We start from the raw sequence: 17829 nt of genomic DNA, 5'->3' as shown, positions 1-17829 counted from the left end.
GGAAATGTTACCAATGATGGTGCCACTAAAGCGGAGTTACTAAATATGGTTTTCCGTAATTCCTTCACGAAAGAAGACGAAGTAAATATTCCAGAATTAGAAACCAGAACAGCTGTTAGCATAAGTGATATAAAAATAGACATCTTAGGTGTTGCGAAAGAACTAAAATCACTTAAGAAAGGCAACTCTTCCGTTACAGATGCTTTACCAATCAGGTTCTTTTCAGAGTATGCAGACACAACAGCGCCTTTCTTAGCAATCATATACAACCGCTCACTTGACGAAATGTCTGTTCCTAAAGACTGGCAAGTACCACACCAATGTTCAAGAAAATAGAAGTAACCTATTGAATTACAGAACCATATCACTGACCTCAGTTTGCAGTAGGATTTTGGAGGATATACTGTACTCGAACATTATGAATCACCTTGAAGAAAATGACTTATTGATACATAACCAACACGGATTCAGAAAATATCGTTCTTGTGCAACACAACTAGCTCTTTATTCCCATGAAGTGATGAGTGCTGTCGACAAGGGATCTCAGATCGATTTCCAGAAGGCTTCTGATACCGTTCCTCACAAGCGTCTATTAATCAAATTGCGTGCATATGGAGTATCGTCTCAGTTGGGTGACTGGATTCGTGATTTCCTCTCAGAGAGGTCACAGTTCGTAGTGATAGACGGTAAATCACCGAGTAGAACAGAAGTGATATCTGGCGTTCCGCAAGGTAGTATAATAGGCCCTCTGCTGTTCCTGATTTATATAAATGATCTAGGTGATAATCTGAGAAGGCCCTCAGATTGTTTGCAGATGACGCTGTAATTTACCGTCTAGTAAAATCATCAGACGTTAAATTCCAATTACAAAATGATCTACAGAGAATTTCTGTATGGTGCGAAACGTGGCAATTAGCGCTAAACAAAGAAAAGTGCGAGGTCATCCACATGGGTACTAAAAGAAATCCGATAAATTTTTGGTATACGATAAATCGCACAAACCTAAGGGCTGTCAATTCGACCAAATACCTACGAATTACAATTACGAGCAACTTTAATTGGAAAGACCACATAGATAATATTGCAGTGCAGGAGAAACAAAGACTGCGCTTTGTTGGCAGAACACTTAGAAGATGCGACAAACCCACTAAAGAGACTGCCTACATTACACTTGTCCGTCCTCTGCTGGAATATAGTTGCGCAGTATGGGATACTTACCAGGTAGAACTAACGGAGGACATCGAAAAAGTGCAAAGAAGGGCAGCTCGTTTCGTGTTATCGCGCAATAGGGGTGAGAGTGTCACTGATATGATTCGCGAGTTGGGGTGGCAGTCCCTGAAACAAAGGCTGTTTTCTCTGCGGTGAGATCTATTTGCGAAATTTCAATCACCAACTTTCTCTTCCGAAAGCGAACATATTTTGTTGACACACACCTACGTAGGGAGGAATGATCATCATAATAAAATAAGAGAAATCAGAGCTCGAACGGGAAGATGTAGGTGTTCCTTTTTCCCACGCGCCGTTGGAGAGTGGAATGGTAGAGTAGTAGTATGAAAATGGTTCGATGAATCCTCTGCCAGGGACTTAAGTGTGAACTGCAGAGTAACCATGTACATGTAAATGTAGATGCCTTTGAGGTTGGACGTAGGGAGCTGACTTTAGTTAAGAATGCCTTCAGGGCGACAACACCTCACTGAATTTGAACGCAGTCGTGTAATAGAGCTGCGAGAAGCTGGATGACATTCTGCGATATTACAGGAATGCGGGCTCTCTGCATGATTGCTGACAGCGATGGGCACGAGAACGTACTGTCGCAAGAAGACCGGGCTCCGGACGACCACTTAGCACTACTGACAGAGAAAACCATCGAGGTCGGTGTGGCTCTGGCGCATCGTACTGCATCTGCAGCAGCAATTTGAGCAGCAGTTGACACCACAGTGACACAACAAACTGTTGAGCTTGATGTCCTGCAATATATGTTAATGACACAGATTCAAGCACTTGAAAATGGCATAAGAGGCCGAAACCTGGGTCGTAATTAAATAAACAAGACTACAGTCAAATGGCGGTGTGTTCATTTACAAAATGTTACAAATTGGTTACTTCAAGGACAGCTCCGAGATAGGCGCCCTACAGTGCATTCCATTGACCCCAAATCACCGCCATTTGCCACTTCAGTGGTGTCAAGCGAGAGCTCATTGGAGGATAGGGTGGAGGTATACTGTGTTTTTGCTGGCCGGGGTGGCCGAGCGGTTCTAGGCGCTACACTCTGGAACCGCGGGTCCGCTACGGTCGCAGGTTCGAATCCTGCCTCGGGCATGGATGTGTGTGATATCCTTAGGTTGGTTAGGTTTATGTAGTTCTAAGTTCTAGGGGACTGACGACCTCAGAAGTTAAGTTCCACAGTGCCCAGAGCCATTTTTATACTTTTTTCTGATGAACGCTGGTTCTGCCTCGGTGCCAGCGGCAGTCATTTGTTGGTTAGTAGGAGGCCTGCAAACCAACAACCAACCTGAGACACTCTGGACCTAGTTATGGTCTGGGGTGCGATTTCATATAACAACAGGTGCACCCTGACTGCTGCAACTTTGTATGTCAGCCTGGTGATTCGACTTCTTGTGCTGCCATTCATGAACAGCATCCCAGAGGGTGTCTCCCAACAGAATAATGCTCGTCCACATACCGTTGTTGTAACTTAATATGCCCTTCAGAGTGTCGACATGTTGCCCTGGCCTGCTCGATCACTATATCTGTCTCTGATCAAGCACATATGGGACATTATCATCGGATGACAACTCTAGTGCATCCTCAGTCAGCGTTATCCGTCCCTGTAACGACCAACCAAGCGCAGCAGGCATGGAACTCCATCCTACAAACTGACATCAGTTAGTATTCAACATTCTAGCGAGTTATTAATGTACTAGTACTAAAGATTTGGAGTGGCTTATGTCGCACTTACATTAATCTGTGATCCTGCATAGTTAATCACTTATATATATATTCCCTGGACAAATTTATTTCCGAAATTACATTACTCTACATTAATTATTTTTTGGTGTTGCTATTTATTTTCCATCGGTTTAGATACAACTAGCATTTGGATTCAGGCGGCGTTCGTCAGATGTCGATGTCATGCACACAAAGATGCATACAGACATGCCTTAAGCAGTGAAATGGTTAAATAACGAGGCTTCTAAGTTAAATCAGGGCTATGAGTGTTTATGAAGAAGGTGCGAAAACTCAAGACGCGTTATAATGAGACAAATGAATGTAACCGTAATTGTAACAGCACTTTAAAAAAATGGTTCAAATGGCTCTGAGCACTGTGGAACTTAACTTCTAAGGTCATCAGTCCCCTAGAACTTAGAACTACTTAAACCTAACTAACATAAGGACATCACCCACATCCATGCCCGAGGCAGGATTCGAACCTGCGACCGTAGCGGTCGTGCGGCTCCAGACTGTAGCGGCTAGAACCGCTCGGCCACATCGGCCGGCTAACAGCACTTCAGATCTGGCCCAAGATGAAGCCAGACTGATGATTGCTCTGAAGAAATAGTCGACGGAAGTCTCGTTTTAATGACAATACACCGTCGCAGTAAGGACTGTAGACGGCAAGATTGATAGGTAGGCACTGCTGTTGAACGGATACGTAGTATCCTGAAGGAACTTCTGCATATCACGAACTGCATGAGTGATGCATGACTCTTATGTTTAGAACAAGGCTAAAGACGTACAATCGTGTTTCTGTGAACTGATACATAATTCTAAGAGGCAGTTCTGAGGGTGTGCTGTGGCTGTAGGTGACATGCGGATCGACCATGCCACCCTGGAGACTTTTAGTCAGCGTACAGACTGTTACAAACCTTCAGGTTCAAAATCATATGGATGGTACAGGATACCAAACTGAGTACTTGAGATAAAGGGACTGTTTAGTTTTTGTAATTCCAGTTTTCATAATATTTATGTAATTTGAGGGTCATGCCCTATATAGATTTCCAAAAACAATAAAACGTAGTTCTAGAAAACGCTCGAAGAAATCGCTTTGAGAATTCGATTGCCAAGTGCTGTAGCATACAATACAGTGGCAGTAAATTGGGAAAAAAGAAAAAAAGAGTAGCAAACAATCGTACTCGTGCACCCGTGGTCCGGTTTTGACTATGTGAAATTTTATTACTTTTATCAAAAATTGTTTATTTCTTATGAGATGAAAATGTTAAATATCAAATACTGAGTCCCAAGTTTTTAATGAAAATAACATTCTTTTACATTTATCTCTGAACCATGAAAATAAAATGTGTTACAGACATGCGAAACCCCCAACTGTTAAAATCAAATAACTTATGCACCTCAATGATGGTGTTCAACAACGTACCCTCAGTTTGCACGTTTTGCTCTTTTAAGATCGTACTATCTATTACTATCAATACATAATAGTTTTTTAAACAATAATATACAAGGTTACTGCTATAACCGACTTCGAGATAGTCAGATTTTACTATGATAACGGTATTTAACCCATTAGACAAGTGGGTAGCGTTTAAATTGAAACTAAAACTATGATAATATAAATGTATTCTGTTGTTATATTCTGAACTGTCGGTCTTTAAGGCAAACCTGCTCGTGATTAGAATACTACCGTGCATTACTGTAATGGAAAACGGCCTCAGTTTGAGTCCACTAACAGTTTTATATAAATTTCATTTATTTACTTGTGTTTGTTTTTTTATATCTGTAATTATTTCTATAAATATAAATTAGGTCATTTTCAAGTGTTTCTAAAAGATTATGCTGTAGAGAAACAATGTCCAAAAGATTACACTACAAGGCAAATAGACTTAAAATGACCGGCCCGGGTGGCCGAGAGGTTCTAGGCGCTACAGTCTGGAACCGCGCGACCGCTACGGTTGCAGGTTCGAATCCTGCCTCGGGCATGGATGTGTGTGATGTCCTTAGGTTGGTTAGGTTTAAGTAGTTCTAAGTTCTAGGGGACTGATGACCTCAGAAGTTAAGTCCCATAGTGCTCAGAGCCATTTGGCCCATTTTGGACTTAAAATGTTAACGATATTATGTACTCGTAACACTTTAAAGCCAGCTGGTTTGTACTTTTATCTTTAGACGTTGGAATCAGCACATGGAGAAACTACTGCCGCTACGTCATCTGAATCGTCCGAAATTTTGTAATGCTGCCCAATTTCAGGTAATAATTATGCGAAATACTGTCACTGAAACTGTTATCCTTACTGATTCGGCAGCTGGAGTGCTCCCTCTCACACCTCGTACATCAGTGATTCCAAACTATATATTTATTCTCTCAGTTGGAGCGGCATCGACTCCGTATAAGGATATCGTTTACACAAGGTCTCTCTCATATACTGTATGCTAATGATCCCAACCGAATTATTCATTCATTTTAAGTGACTTCAGCTCCCAATCAAGGTTATGTTTGCTGTAACAATCAATAAAGACATTAGACTTTTTTAAACAATAATATACAAGGTTACTGCTAAAACCGACTGCGAAAGAGTCAGATTTTACTACGATAACGGTATTTAACCCATTAGACAAGTGGGTAGCATTTATATTGAAACTAAAACAGTGATAATATAAATCTATTCTGAGACACGTTGGAATTGATTTACAATCAGTGTGTTTTTCACATGGTCACTTGTATGTCACGAACTGGTAGTTCAGAAAACCTGTTCATGCTCATACCATACACTACACAAAAAACAACAAATGTTAATAATCTAAAGTTGTGTACAAGAAATAAAAATAACTTCAGAAACAATGAAAACAAAAAGCGAAAACAAAGGAGTATTTTCATTTATAGTCTACATGATTTATTGGAATTTGAAGTTCCGTGCCTTCGGAGTTGGCGAAGTCGCAACGAGAAGCCGAAATTTGCATCCTGACACAATTGACAGGGATATCCTAGATTAGAACGTAAGTTATATATAATTCCCATACATATTTAGCAGTGGTGGAGCACTGCCAGATTTACTAGTTAAAAATAAAATGATTTTACTTTTATTAAAAAATAAGATGCAGTATTGGTTAATTAACATTTCAACAGATAATAAATGCACAATTGATATACAAAAGTTGAAAACAATTGTTTCTAGCGAAAGTCAAAACAACGACCTCCTGAATTCAAGGCTTGTGCTCTACGCATTCCAACTTAGTATGAAGAAAACTGACAAAGGCAGAGAAGTGTGTGAGGTGCCCTCGTTAGCTCTAAGGACGACACAGATTCCTGCAAAGGCTGCTCAGTTCCAGTAAATATTTTCCTTTTATTGTATTCTAGCAGAACAACCATTGTTGAACCAATGTCCTTCTGGGAATGTATTTTGGTTGTTGTGCCCGACTGTAAGAAATCAATTAGTAGGCCCTATACTCTATTACGGAAGGAGTGCACAACATGAGATTGTCGAGTGTTGGTAATTTCATTTTTTAGACCGTTCTCCTAGCAGTTCTGTTCTTTATTTTTGTTCTGCTCATAATGCTATCGAGATCGTGATCAGTTTTATGATATTTATGTACAGTGTGTGCCACACAGGGGTTTACACTCTTAGAACTTTCAGAGGAGGTATTAAAGATAACCTGATCCAGTTAAGATTATTTTGTTGTCTCATGTGTGTAATCGTTGATTTGCTTTTTTTTTTAATTATCAGTTGCTAGTAACCACATATAAATAACAAAATGGTTCGAAACTTGTCCTTAGAACAAAAAAATTGGATTGTGAAGTCTTACAGAAAAAGTGAAAACATGAAAGAGGTGCAGAGATGATGGCAGGCAGAGTTCGAAACTGCGCCACCGTCACTTGTAATAATAACTAAATTACGTGACAAATTTGAGGGGGAATGAAGTGTGAGAGATCTGAAGAAGGGACGATGTGGCAGGAAGAAATCGGTAGTGGACGAAACAGGGGTGGACGCAGTAGTGCAAGTTTCGCAAGATCCCCAAGAAGTTGGTACGGCAAGTTGTGCTTGAATAAGGTCAAAGCAAACTGGAAGCCCTACATTCCAAGGCTGCTAAAGGCGATGAATGTGGACAATCTGGATAGGCGCCTCGAATTTTGTGAATGGATTTGCGATAATGAACAGCTGACTGATGTCTGATAAGGCGCCGTATAAATGAATGGAACCATCAATCACTATGCCCGTGTACTGGGCAGGAGATAATCTTCATGTTGCCCGGGCGAACGAGCTGTTAATCTCCCCGGGTTAACATGTGGCAGGAGTGAGTTCTATCAGCCGCTCACCAATTGCATCGAGATGAAAACGTTTTTTTTTTCAGCAAGACGATGCACAGTCACATTACCATTGTGAGGTACGGTAATCCCTGAAAAAAATGCATATCTTAAAAGTTATGAGCATTTGTTCATTAGAAGATTTATGTTTCAAAGTAGCGAAGATGAAAAAGTACTCACAGCTTGTAAAGTATGCATTTTAAAGCACATGATTACTGGACTTTTTTTTCTTGTTTTGGTCCATACTGCCACTTCCCAAAATATGGAAAGCAAAGAGCAGTAGAAGAGATTTGTTTCACAGTATCAAAGATCAAGAATTGCCAATAGCTCTTTAGGTATGTGTTTTAGATCCCATGTTTACTTGACTTTTCTGTTTAGAATGGTCATTCCTGTCATATCCCTGAGTATTGACCATCACTTCTGAAACACCCTGTACATGCGCAGGAAGATTTTATCTGACCAAACTTTGTTTCTACGACTTTCACAGTATCCTTCAAAAATTCCTACACTCTCCGTTTGCGAGCTGAAGGGCATCTGACTTGGCAAAGATTACTGAACTGCCTTGCACAATACCATTTGTGGTTTCGACCTCCGATAAAAACTGAGCCTAGATGATATGCAAATATACGATCAAAATGGAAACAATCACAAATAGTTTAAGAAAACTACTCAGATATGTTGTCTACCTAGATTCTCATACCAAATTTTGTGTTCATATCTTTAGTCTGGAGCTGATAACGTACTCACAGTAATATTTGCGAACTAATTCCTCACAGTAACATGAAACACCGTCTCCTGGGGTTTTTAGATATCCTGATCACAATCCCTTAATCAAAATGATGGGTCGTCACAAAATGCAGTTTCAGTATCGGCGGTGGAACTCAGAACAAATGGTCAAATACATCTCGTAGCCTCACAGCTGGTTGTATAGTATCTTAAATACCAGATGACAAATGAAAAGCCGGCCGGAGTGGCCGAGCTGTTCTAGGCGCTACAGTCTGGAACCGCGCGACCGCTACGGTCGCAGGTTCGAATCCTGCCTCGGGCACGGATGTGTGTGATGTCCTTAGGTTAGTTAGGTTTAAGTAGTTCTAAGTTCTAGGGGACTTATGACCTCAGCAGTTGAGTCCCATAGTGCTCAGAGCCATTTGAACTATTTTGAACAAATGAAAAACGAAAAGCAGAGTAAAAGGAAGGAGGAAAAGGAAAAAAACAACACTGACATAATAACTGTAGCTCATTTCAACATCTTGTGTTCATCTAGAACTAATTTCACTTTTAATTTGGTTACGTGGAATACTCAGCTAATTTTAAATTACATCCTGACAGGAAAGTCGACTGAGGTTAACATAGGCTAAGGCACCGTCCACGTGTTTCCTAATACTGGGATTCAATATCCGTCTGGTTATTCAAATTTAGGTTTTCCGTGATTTCCCTGAGTATCTTAAAATGAAATTTGAAAAAAAAAATATTGAGCGATGACTGCCATTCAGAAGAAATTACAGGACTCTAAAGGTTTCCATGAAAACCCCAAGAAGAGCCACTTCAACAGAAGAAAAAAACATCGAGAAATGTGGAAGAAAAGTGAGGAGAACTGTTGAAATAACCGTAGTCCATAGCGGCTCATACGTAAAAGAGATCTGGTTGCACACATTACATTGAAATCACTGTTCCTGTCACAGCACAAGCGCCAGGCTGTACCGTCCCTTGAGATACTAATACTGCTGCACATCAGTTACCAGTGCATGAAAGGCTATAATTCTAATATTCACTGCCAACGGCTTTGCGACGTAGGATACACCGGTACTCGTTGGGTCTGGTTAGCACCTGCATAGGTGGCCACCTTGGTTCGCAGGTTGCCGTTGGTTCAAGGATGCTCAAGCAGGTGAAATAACTTCTGACAGACTTGCATCAGGCTGTTGAGCAATATGGAATTATCTAATGTTCCCACTTGCGGGAAGTCAGCTCTCGGAAGCCGGCCGAAGTGGCCGTGCGGTTAAAGGCGCTGCAGTCTGGAACCGCAAGACCGCCACGGTCGCAGGTTCGAATCCTGCCTCGGCCATGGATGTTTGTGATGTCCTTAGGTTAGTTAGGTTTAACTAGTTCTAAGTTCTAGGGGACTAATGACCTCAGCAGTTGAGTCCCATAGTGCTCAGAGCCATTTGAACCATTTTTTGAATCAGCTCTCGGAAGAAGCTGTGTCAATAACCTTGTTTGGAAAATTTCGGAAAAGAGGTGCACAATGCCTGATAATTAAAGTGTGCCGGATTTCAAGGTTCATATTTAAGTACATCGAGAGGTTACAGCTCATTGCTACAGTGTCCGCCCCCGGTAGCTGAGTGGTCAGCGCGACAGACTGTCAATCCTAAGGGCCCGGATTCGATTCCCTGCTGGGTCGGAGATTTTCTCCGCTTAGGGACTGGGTGTTGTGTTGTCCTAATCATCATCATTTCATCCCTATCGACGTGCAAGTCGCCGACGTGGCGTCAAATCGAAATACTTGCACCAGGCGAGCGGTCTACCCGACGGGAGGCTCTCGTCCCACGCCATTATTATTATAATTGCTACCGTTACCATTTCCGCCAGATAGGAGCGTGAAGCTTGGCTGTCACGTTGATGCTACTCACAAGCAATATGTTAACATAGATTCACTGGAAAATTTGAAACACCCATGAAATTTTTTTAAAAAATCCAACAATACTTTTATTGATACCAACTGAACCACAAAAAATTGAGGTTTTAGGAGACAACAATCCAAATTATCGGTGTCTGAAAATAACGTCTTGTAGATGGCGTCCTCCCGCACGTACAGTTTGTTTACGATAACTTGATTTCGATAGAACCGTCAGAAGCGGAGAAGATCGGCGCTACTTGAGAGATATTCATTTGTCTCCGAGCGCTGCCAACATCAAGCTGCCCCTAGATGCGAAGTGTTACAAAAAGCTTGCGACCACCAGCACATAACTTTTGTAAGCACTTTCTGAGGTGTTTATATAAGAACGAAAACTTACTCAAGCTTACGTCTTCAAGTCGCTGGGGCAAGCTTACTTCAGGAACTGATCGCGAGTACTTGTTTTAGAAGTAATTCGCAAACACCAGCGCAGTCGCCACTGTTGACGCATTATTATTAATGAATAAAAATCGTGACGAAACACGAAAGTAAAATATAAAAACAGAAAAAAATATTAGAGTAGTACATATTAGTGTTACCAAGAAACGCTTCAGTTAATTAAAATCAGAAGACTTCACTGTCCGCAGCTCGTGGTCTTGCGGTAGCGTTCTTGCTTCCCGCGCACTGGGCCCCGGGTTCGATTCCCGGCGGGGCAGAGATTTTCTCTGCCTCGAGATGACTGGGTGTTGTGTGTCTTTCATCATCATTTCGTCATCATTGACTCGCACGTCGCCGAAGTGGCGTCAGCTAAAAAGGACTTGAAATTTCGGCGGCCGAACACCCTGCATGGGGTCTCCCGGCCAACAGTGTCGTACGATCATTTCATTTCAGAGGACTTCACTAAGATTAAAACTTGACAATATCGTAAGCAAATTTCCAACATCTTCTGTCGATTGTGTAATCAAGCATTCGATAACAGGAAACAAAAATGAGGCGCGGGATTTCACCAAGAGACTGCCTTTTAATTACTCTTCGATATTTGCTAGCAGCGTTTACTACTTTTATCACATATGTCATGCATTTATGTTTACGGTAACATTAAAAAAATCAGCTAAAATTTGAAGACGTCTGCACTGCCATTCTAAATGCCTTCTGGTGAAACTAATTGATTGATAAACTCATTTCCCAATTCCTTGACTGATTGTGCCAATTATATGTGTTTAGGGGTTCCAACAGTACGCCGGCCGCTGTGACCGAGCGGTTCTAGGCGCTTCAGGCCGGAAACGCGCTGCTGCTATGGTCGCAGGTTCGAATCTTGCCTCGGGCATGGATGTGTGTGATGTCCTTAGGTTAGTTAGGTTTAAGTAGTTCTAAATCTAGGGGACTGATGATCTCAGATGTTAAGTCCCATAGTGCTTAGAGCCATTTTAACCATTTGAACCATCCAACGGTACATTTGTTTCCTCCCATCTGTCTTTGTGCCGTTTTCCTTTCTGACACTGGTACTTTTGCACCTGTACTTCTGTAAATTTGAGATGAACTTCCGCGAAAAAACAAATTCGACAAGCACTTGCAGCAAGATGGGGAAAAAAAAGTAGAACGAATTTTCACCCCACAGGGGGTTGTGCGCTGCTTTCAAATTTCCTTACTATTTACAAGCGTGTGCCGGAACGAAACTTGAACCTGGGAACCCGGTCTGGCATACAGTTACAAAATGCCAGGAAGTTTCATGAAAGAGACTGCTTGGGAACTTCTTGAATTTGACGAAACTACCGGACATAGATGGGAGGGGGGAGGGATAATTTTGTATGGATTGTGTGGATAATGCGCCGTACCACAGCAGGAAATTTGACAGGATACCTAATAAATATGATTTCAGGATTACGATGTTAGTGTGATTGCAAGGCCGGCCGGGTGGCCGAGCGGTTCTAGGCGCTACAGACTGGAAGCGCGCGACCACTACGGTCGCAGGCTCGAATCCTGTCTCGGGCATGGATGTGTGTGCTGTTCTTAGGTTAATTAGGTTTAAGTAGTTCTAAGTTCTAGGGGACTGATGACCTCAGAAGTTAAGTCCCATGGTGCTCAGAGCCATTTGAACCATTTGATTCATCTCGGCGATCTGGGTGGCCAAATCATTGCTCGAATTCTCCAGAATGTTCTTCAAACCAGTCGCGAATAGTTGTGATTGCAAGATGGGCAAATAAACAGCTAAACTGCTACGCGCACGACCGCTACGGTCGCAGGTTCGAATCCTGCCTCGGGCATGGATGTGTATGATGTCCTTAGGTTAGTTAAGTTTAAGTAGTTCTAAGTTCTAGGGGACTTATGACCACAGCAGTTGAGTCCCATAGTGCTCAGAGCCATTTAATTTTTTAAACTGCTACGACTCAGTGCGGAAGGTTGAACTGTTATCTAAAATGAAGGAAAACAAATCAGCCATGAAAGTGTACGTCTTGGATAAAATCGCTGAGAACACAGGCCTCTAGATCCGATAGAATTGGCGTAGGCCAAGATAAAACGCAATTTCAGGGAGAACAATATCGCTGGTGACATGTCGAAGGAAATATTGCACAGTTGGAGCGAGAGTATTGGACACGAGGTGGTATAATGTAGATGGCCATCGATAAAGTTATCATCAGTACCGTGCTCTCGAGCGAATGTCCTCATGATAATCTTGAAACAAACATAATTGACAATTATCTTTAGAGAACATATTTTTGACAGTTCTTTCTGGCGCAATTAACACTTTGTAAACATTACTGCTGTCAGCGTTTAATAAATGCAGTGTGCAAACGGATTTCACATGTTTTTTACCTTTCGATTCATAGTGCCGTAAGTCGTACACTCATCTACATTCACTTTTCATTGTTCAAGCTCTCAAGCATGAATACGTCAACAAATTAGGTTATTTCTCATCCGACGGAAGTATCACTCAAGCGGGCAATCATTCCGCAAATGCAGCCTGCGATTCCGTGTTAAGCGCAAAACCAGCATTGCTACAAGCAGCCGATGCTGCCTTCCCCTCGCCGCTCCTCATCCCTAAGCAGCCTTAATGGGGGGGGGCACGCCCGTTCCCGATAGCCACCGCGCCAAGCGCCAACTTATCGTGGACAAACAGTGTGCATTCTTACAAACAATCTGCTCGTACAATTCCCCATTGTTTGTTGCAACATCTCAACAGGGATACCACAAGTTCGTCTAGAATTCATTCGGTTCATCCAGTGTTCTTGGCCGAGAGGCATCGAACCTGACCCTTAAGGTAGCTCCACAAACGGACAAATCTGGTGATCTTGGGAGCCAGGGAATGTCACCGAATCTTGAGATGCCACGATTGCAAAATCTCGACATACCGATCCGAATTGGCAGTCACTGTGACCCACTCTCCATTTTTGAAACCCATTTTTATGGCAAAAGCACGCTGTCCTTCATTCCGCTCATCCATGATCACTGAGTAGTGAGACTGTTTACGGCTCAAGGTCCCTATCCAACAGTGCTGTCAAATGTATAGAGGGATCCACGTGTTCGCTAACAGCTGGAACAATACTTCACGGAATAATGTAGACAGAGAGGTAAAAACTGAAACACATGACTGAAATGACACGGGGTCTCAGTGAGACCAAAAAAGTGCACAAAATGACAAAAAGATGGCGTTCCGTATGGCACAAAGCAGCAGTTAGCATAACTGATTTTTTTTAGCTAGGAAGATGTTCTTTATAACAAATCTCCAACATGTCGGCCATCGTTCATCAACAATACCTATAGTCGAAGGAGACGCAAAGCGTATCACTTGTATGGTGAAAAAATGCCATTTGATGTCGTCTTTTAGCACCACCAATGAGGACGGACGATCGCCGCAGACGTGCGATTTCAGGTAACACCACAATCACTAATCCCACAGTTTGAGGACGGGGCGACGTGGCGCAGTGTGTAGCACGCTGGTCTCGCATTCGGAAGGTTGACGAATTCGGTCACCCTGTTTTAGGTTCTCCATGATTTGCCTAAATCGCTTCAGGTAAATGCCGGGATGGTTCCTTTGAAAGAGCATGGCCGACTTGCTTCCCCATCCCTCCCTGATCTGATGGGACCGATGACCTCGCTGTTTGGTTCACTCCCCCAAATCAACCAACCAACCAAACAACCGACAGATTGAGGTCTAATGACCCGGGAGGCCAAGCATGACGGACCTAGCGGCTCAGCAAGCGATCCTCACCAAACGATGTGTGTAAGAGATCTAGGAGAGTGCCATCCCGCATAAAAGTCGTACCTTCCAGCAGGTGTTTATCAGCCAGGATAGGAATTATGCGATTCTGTAACACAACCCGCACCCGTTACGCCAACAGTTTAAAAGCAGCATCCCGAAGATAAAGGGTCCGATCTCGGTTGATGTGGTAAATCCACTCCACACCACGACATTCTCGTCATGGAATGGGGTTTCCACGACAGCTCTAGGATTTTTGGTGGCCCAAATTCTGCAGTTACGGGTCTTCTCATACGGCGTCACTTATTTGTTCCTGTCCAGCACCATCTGTTGTCCAGTTTTTGGTTTAAATAAAACGCCATGTCATTTCACGCAAGTGTGTCAAGTTTTACCTCTTTACCAACATCATTCCCTGATTTAGACAATTTCCAAATGTTAACGGACTTTTGGGTCACCCTGTAAATGGCTGCCACTATGTGTACGGATGTCACTACGTATTTTAAAAAATCTCCGTTTTTCTGCGTCGCCGTTTTACTCTTACCAGTAAATACGCATACGTAGAAGAGTGTACGTGGTCTACAATGTTAGTAAGAAGGTCTATCCACAAGAGTATTTGTCAAGTATTTTGTATTGTTCTGATTCAAACTGCTCAATTCGTTTACTGAAATTAACATAAAACCGCGACTAATAATTGTACTCTAACAGGACATTAGATGATTCTCAGACTTCTAATAATTTATGTTGTCCCCAGTTTTTATTTCAAAATCTAAAATAATTTGGGAGCCCAACAGCTTCGACAGACTTATTGTGACTGGGTCAGTTAGACCTAGTCAGAAACTGTCATTTGAATTCTAACAAAATTTTATTTAAAATAAATGAGATTGTTGTCCTATGGTCTACAATGCTTCGGCGACATTTCACATTGTTGTAAGAACAGGTAAGCGTATATCAACTACGTCATTAGTTCAAATGGTTCAAATGGCTCTGAGCACTATGGGACTTAACATTTGAGATCATCAGTCCCCTAGAACTTAGAACTACTTAAACCTAACTAACCTAAGGACATCACACACATCCATGCCTGAGGCAGGATTCGAGCCTGCGACTGTAGCGGTCGCGTGGTACCAGACTGAAGCGCCTAGAACCGCTCGCCACACCTTTTCAAATGGTTCAAATGGCCCTGAGCACAATGGGTCATCAGCCCCCTAGAACTTAGAACTACGTAAACCTAACTAACCTAAAGGACATCACACACATCCATGCCCGAGGCAGGATTCCAACCTGCGACCGCAGCGGTCGCGCGGTTCCCCTTTCACTAATGAGAATAATACTAAATTCAATGATGAATAACAAATAGATGAAGACGGCTGCAATATTTCACCGCCTCGAAAGACTTCACTCATTGGCGCGTGGCTCAGTGCTCCTGGGAGCAACAACCCGCCGACCAAAGGCGAGATCTCAGAATAGTCGAGGTTGCGTTAGCAGTTAACTCTCCACTCAACTTAAACGTCCAGGGTTCGGTGTGCGAGGAAGTCGTCGCTCTCGCAGCACCTCATGTCCGTTCGCCACACCTCAAGAAATCCAGTACGCAGACAGCATTAAAATAACTGCTCATTCAAAACCACAAGACACACACGGATCCTGGGAAAACAATTCCACCAACAACTTACAGTACTAAAACCAGTCACTGTGAAACGACACAGACGAATTATAAGTCGGCACAAACACAAAGAAGCCATAAGCGGTCGGAAGACTAAAAGCACGTCGTCCGCTACGACGACCAACCAACGGTCGTCCCCACTCAAGTCAGGCACGGGGAAGATCCCAGAATAAACTGTCGACTGACAACTTATTGCCGTGAGGTAACATCGATGGGCAGAAACACACACACACACACACACACACACACACACACACACACACACACAAGTAAAAGTTGCACTACTCGAATATCGCGGTCCATTCAACTAAAACTCGCTGAACCCGGTCCTTGGTGTGGTCGTGCACTCTCGCGACCACATCCTTCCGTCGGACAGTGCGTGTGTGTCGCCAGCGGTCGGGCGAATACTGGCGGTGCGGACCTCCCTGCTGCTCCGTCCCAACTCAACTAACTGGACACACGACGACCCGGAAATACTAGAGGCCGCTCCAAAGATGGTACCACAGTACGCACTATCGATAAGCGCTGCTGCTGCCACTCACGGACAGACATGGCGAGCAAACGTAGTGGCGCCAGTGGACACACTAAGGAAACTAGAAGCCACTATCGCTTTTACAAGACGCCAAGCTATGAAAGGCATCAACGCGAGCTGCACATGGCTCAGTGAGCATAATAAATATATTGTATGTTGTAACCTCCCCACAAAATTTCGAATGATTATTATTATTCTAATGTTAGTGGACAAGTGTAACCTCCCCAGAGAAATTTGAAAGACAATATTTAAATGTTAATGAAAATAGAACCTAGTGTAACCTCCCACAAAAATGAAAGAAATTTCTATGATAATGAAAACGTGCCAAAAGTTATTTCCCCACTAGATTACTGAATAACAATGACCCAAATGTTGTTGAGCTCCCACAAAAATGTAAGACAATTCAATGATAATGAAATCTCAGTGACAATGAAAACGCAAATAGACCGAAATGTCGATCTTAGGCCCTGTGCAATAATTAAATTCAAATTCTTACCTCAGTAAAACTGCATCTGCTCTTATTTTCGCCATAGCTTGGAGGAAATGCATCGCAAATATTCTTTGAACTTAAGTAAATTTTTTCTTTAAGGAAATGCATGGGAAATTTTCTTTCAATAAAATGATTCTTCGTTATAAATGCTTGGTTTGAAAACAAAATTATTATTGGGGCGTTTCTTGGACAAATTAATTACAGTTAATATACATTACATTATCAGATGTGCGCAATGCTGCTTCATTACCTTATTTAACCATATACCTCGTCCTGAATCTTGACCAGAGACCCATGTCGACGCCCGCCGACCCCTCACACACAACTCCAACTGTCTCGCGCGCGCTACTAGCACTGACAGAGTGCAACTAGCAACTGCCACTACTGACTCCCTACATGCAACTGAGCTCTCGCGCGGTCAAGCGCAGACTAGCAACGATAAATAACTCTCTGGTCAGAGATTCTGTCATGCCTCGCCATCGCTGTACTAAATACATACGCGTTTCAACGTAACTGTATTTAATAAGCATCTATTATTATTATTACTGCACCGCATCATAGTCTAGTGACTAGTGCTCTGGGCTGTCACCGTTGTGGTCCTGGCTTCGAAACTCGGTCTAGCCATAGGTGATTGTTTTGGTAGGAAGGCGGCGCTGGAATAGGCTTTCTCACGATTATCCCTTTACCCCCTCAGTGCGCCGATTGTCTAGATGAAATCGTCAATCATCCGTCTCACCTTGGAGCTTGTACGCAGCATATGTTTACTTTCTACTTATTGTCTGGTTTAGGTTTTGTTGTATTTCTTTGTAATTTATTTTATTGCATTGTATTTAATTCTACTTTAGTTTATTTTTCTTTATTTTTACATTTTTATTTTAGGGCTACAAACATTCTCCGTCCTACACCACTACCTATGTCGTCATTTTCACTTTTCAAAACTAAAGAGATGTGATTCTGAATGAAATCAACAGAGAATTGACCTCGGTATCACAAGTCAAAGATGCGACTTTCACTCCTATTGCAAGTCGGGAACTGAAGGCGTATTTCGGTCTTCTTATATTAGCTGGTGTGTACAGATCTGCTGGA

Source organism: Schistocerca piceifrons, chromosome 3, assembly GCF_021461385.2.
Source record: "Schistocerca piceifrons isolate TAMUIC-IGC-003096 chromosome 3, iqSchPice1.1, whole genome shotgun sequence".
Lineage (NCBI taxonomy): Eukaryota > Metazoa > Arthropoda > Insecta > Orthoptera > Acrididae > Schistocerca > Schistocerca piceifrons.
This window is presented reverse-complemented; position numbering follows the sequence as displayed.